The sequence below is a fragment of the Pteropus alecto genome, unplaced genomic scaffold, assembly GCF_000325575.1.
Source record: "Pteropus alecto unplaced genomic scaffold, ASM32557v1 scaffold72, whole genome shotgun sequence".
NCBI classification, from domain to species: Eukaryota; Metazoa; Chordata; class Mammalia; order Chiroptera; family Pteropodidae; genus Pteropus; species Pteropus alecto.
In genome coordinates, this window is record NW_006436811.1 from 24,357,618 (window position 1) to 24,362,510 (window position 4,893).

The 4,893-nt window shown below is 38.0% G+C and overlaps 1 pseudogene; it reads left to right on the forward strand.

Moving 5' to 3' along the window:
• Window positions 1–4,363: 4,363 nt before the first annotated feature.
• LOC112481454 lies at window positions 4,364–4,482 on the forward strand (annotated as a pseudogene).
• Window positions 4,483–4,893: the final 411 nt, after the last annotated feature.

A 4,893-nucleotide genomic window follows, 5' to 3' on the forward strand; every position in this document is an offset into this window, starting at 1 on the left:
ACAACAGCAGAACTGTGTGGCTTTCTGGGCTCTGAGAATCGCAGTGGTAATGCAACAGGAAAGCTGAATGTTCAATGCATGAAATGTCAAGGGGCGTACCACAGCAGGTTCAGGCAGGATGAATAGGTTTCATTTTTGGAAGTTAATAGCTGAGTACATTTTTGGTCAAGCTAATTGCACATGTGGGAAAATTATCAGAGAATGTACATTTCTTACCTCATATTCCTACAGTGTTTACAGATGGATTTAGCAGCCACAGGTAAAATAATGTTACATTTTAAAATGGCTCATACTGATAGTAATGTTTTCACAAGTTAGGGCCTGATTAACACCTGATTAAACTTCCTCTATCTCTCTAACTTTTCCTCCATGAATCTTCTTCATTGCATTATTACTTCACAAAGTTGAATGAGAAGTTAATTTTTATTAGTGACACGTCACAGGACTTTCTGGGCTCTGGAGTTGTCACAGGCTTTTTTCTGTGCATTCACTTTATACTTGATAGCTAAGGTGGCTTCCAGGCCTCTGTCTACATCTCCCTTGTGGTATCCATCACTTCTCAGTCAAACTCGACTATTCCTTGTACCAAACCCACCCTGGGTTTTCCTGCCTTATGCCATTCCTTTTGCTTTGACTCTCTCCTTAGCCCTCATTACCATCTGCCTATCACATCTTACCCATCATTTAGTGCCTTAAATTTTCCAATATGCCCCAAAGTCATCTATACAATTAATGCAATTGCATCTATACAATTAATACAATTCTGATCAAAATCTGGACAGTGTTTCTTATAGATCTTGACTATGAAATTTAGATGAAGAGTATAAATAGCCAAGACCATAATGAGGAAGAACAAGATGGCAGAACTGCCATGATAGATTTAAAGACATCATTTAAAATGTATATAAGAAAGTGAGGGATTTTTCCAAGGATAGACCAACAAACCGATGGGAGAGAAAAAGAAAGTGCAGGAACAGACTCATGCTTATATGGAAACTTGATATCTGAGAGGGATGGTACTGTGGAACAAAACATTATTTGTTTTAATAAATGATGCAGAAACGATAGGGTACCCGCATGGAAAACACAAAATGAGATGTCTACTTCACCCTATACACAAAACTCCATGTGGATTAAGACATAAATACAAAAGAAAATAATTTCAATAAGAACTCACATTTTTTTTCTAATTCTCATAATAATTATAAGAAATAGATATTATTAGCCTATTCTTAGTAGAGAGTGAAGCTCAAATAAATTAAATAATTTACACATAGTCAGCCAACGAAAGACTGGGTGACAATTCCCAAAGCTTAATTATGCCACCAGTTATATTGTCTCTCTCTCTTCTAAATATTCTTTCAATTAATTGATTTGAAAAGGTGAATTTGAGTAAGCAATACTCTATCATTTTGCTAGTTAGTTACCTACCCACTTTTGTTTTCTGTTTATATATGTTTTACTTGTTTATTTCATCAAAGTCAGAGACCACATTTTGCTTTGTGGAATTTCTGCCAGGGTTCTGATATTGGGTATTAGTAATAGATCTTCCTGGCATCTTAATGATCATCTTGATCATCTAAAAGCCAGATCTAAAGAGTTAGCAGAGAAAGGAGAACAAAATGTCTTTCGAGTCTTTACTCTCTTCTCATCTTTTTTCCTATTCTGTCACGTGACTGACACCTCAGAGAAAATTTTGAAAAAATTGTCTTGGAAAATGCCCACACTTCCACTGACATAACCAGAAGGGCCTTGCTTCTGTGTGTTTACTCAGTTCTCCCACACCCATCCTCCCATCAAACTTTTATCTAAGTCAGAATGTAAAAGGGCTATTTCACCTCTAACATCTTTTCCTTCTCATATTTAAGTTACATTTAGCCGTGGCAGTAAAATTAACAATAATTCAATAAGATAGAAGTTTATTTTTCTCTCATGTAACAATCCAAGCATAAACAATCCAAGAATTATTTATTGACTCTAGGCATTGGAGATCCATGTTCCTTCTGTCTTGTTAATCTGCTATCCTCAACATCAGCTTCTACATCAAAGTTGAAGATGACTGCTCCAATTCCTGCCATTGTGTTCACAGTCCAACCAGCATGAAATGCAAAGAAATAGGTAGACAGTATGTAGCCTTCAATTAGTACAGTAAAAGTATGATAATTAATATTTAGGGAACAACTAATATCTGACCCCAAATACTTACGGAATTCATTCAGATTTAAGTCATTATAATTTATTCAAGCGTGCTTGTTGTCATGCTTTTCTTCTCCATCTCTGATAGAAAAGGTTTCTTTTTATCCAGCACTTGAAGCATTCATGATTTAAAGGGAAAGACAGACATGTAAACAAAAACTGGCAATACAGCATGACAAATGTTTTTAAAACAGAGGAAGAAACAATTAATCCAGCCTTGGTGGCTGTGGAAGTGAAAGATCAGTGAGAATTCACAGAGGAGCGACATCTGCACTGGGAGCAGAGGCCAATCCCGGCAAAAGGAAGAGCTATTATTCCAAACCTATAGAGGAATAAAAGTTTAATTCCTAAACTGCAAGGGGACATCCTTAAAGTTGGAGGCAGAGTACGGGAGGGGAATAACAGAAGTGAAGCTGGAAGTGTGGGCTTGGAGTCAGACCACAAAGGGCCGCAGGCCACACTAAGACATCTGGGCTTCATCTTTTATAGAGAGCAAGAGTGGACTTTCTAGGATAGAAAAGGAGACTTGATAGAATATGAGCTTTACTTTAAGGCAGAATAAACACAACATTATAATTAGGAAGACTAGATACAGAGAAAGTGTATAAATATATTTGTCATTTACTTTTGTCGCTCAGACCTCAAATCTTCTTGTACCTTTGGAGACAATTTATAAATCCAAGACCAACTTCCACTAGAAAAGCTGAAAAATTCTGGGTTCTTTCTCAGCCTCCTTGCTAATATACGTAGGCATGCGATCTGCGTTCAGTTAATCAGATCTGCGTGCCTCAGACTTTGACTTGATAGTAACAAGTAGGGTGACCAACTGCTTCAGTTTGCCTGGGACTGTGCTATTTTATTTATTTATTCATTCATTCATTCATTCATTCATTCATTCATTCATTTATTTATAATTGTTTTGTTTTTCAATTACAGTTGACATTTAATATTATATTAATCTCAGGTGTACAGCATAGTGGTTAGACATTTATATAACTTATGAAGTGATCCCCCAATAAATCTAGTACTCACCTGGCATCATATAAAGTTATTATAATATTATTGACTCTATGCTGTACTATACATCCCCTACTTTGTAATAGCCAAGATATGGAAGCACACTAAGTGTCTATTAAGAGACAATTGGAGAATGCTTGGAGATCTTTGGAAACATGGTAGTGTGAGAGACGTTCCCAGATCTCTCCCCTTAAACAACAATAAGCTGAACATTTAAAATTCAGCAAAAAACACCCAAACTGCACACCAGCATGTCTGAGCATGGGATCTGCACATAAAAGCTACCACAGGTCAGAACCCCGGGTGTTGGGCGGTAGACTAGGAGAAATAAAGAAGCTGCCTCTCGCAGCTGCTGGAGCTACCTATAGGAGGAAGGGGAGGGAGGAAGGAGTGGCGTCTTCCCTAAATAGCTCTGCCTGGAAAAGCTGTGAGCTCCCCGTGGCCAGCAGGCGTCAGGGCCCAGTCATCAGGGCCCAGTCATCAGGGCAGAAGGCAGAGAAGTGGGACGGCAGAAAAACAATAGTTGATTTTTACCAGCCATGGTTGCAAAACTGAGGCTGAGCCACAGCCCCCAACCCCCAACCCAGAGGGCCCCTCCCCCCATACCGTTCGAGACAGATCACTACAAAGCCCCAGAGGATCTGAGCAAATGCTACCAAAACTGTTGCCAACACTGACAGGGACTGAAACTGAGGGTAGTGAGCATGATTAGATAGCTATCAGAAAATAAAAAGGCATTTTTAAGGCTTTATATAAAGCAGGGATCCAAGAGGCTTAGACGCCACCTACTGGAAACCAAAAGAAAAGTGCCTTCTTTGCAGTAGGCTAAAGAGAGACCTTTATATAATAAATCTTCTTTCTGGGAAAAAAGCAGAATACATTTCCATTAATGCTCAGGCAGAGAAATAGTCTATTAAACACCATGAACAACCAAGGTGACAAGTCATCTCAGAAAGAAAGAGAAAAATCTCCAGAAAATAAGCTTACAGACATAGAAATATGCAATTTAAATGACAGAGAATTCAGTATAGTATTTCTGAAAAAACTCAGTGAATTCTGAAATGAATCATATCAACAATTTCAGGAATTCAAAAAACACCTAAATGAGCATAGCAAGGAGATTGAAACCCTCAAAAAGAACCAAATAATTGTCTACGGCCATGCTACCCTGAACCTGCTCAATCTCATCTAATCTTGGAAGCTAAGCAGGGTCAGCCCTGGTTAGTACTTGGATGGGAGACCACCTAGGAATACCAGGTGCTATCGGTGTAAAAAAAAAGAACTAAATAGAACTTCTGGAGATGAAGAACACACTGCCAGAGTTGAAAAATGAAATAGCAAGCTTGGGAAGTAGAGTCAAACAAATGGAGGAAAAGATCAGTAATATCGAAGACAGAAATCTAGAAATAAATCAGAAGGAAGAAGAGAGAAACTGAAGAATGAAAATAATGAAAGAAAAATTCAAGGACTAGCTGATACTATAAGAAATATAAGAATAATGGGCATTATCAAAGGCGAGGAAAAGGAACAGGGACTAGAAAGCATTTTCAGACAAATAGTGGACGAGAATTTCCCAAATCTAAGGAATGAGCTGGAGCTTGGAATTCAAGAAGTCAATAGAACACCCAAATATCTCAACCCAAAAAGGCTTTCACCAAGACACATTGTATTAAAATTATC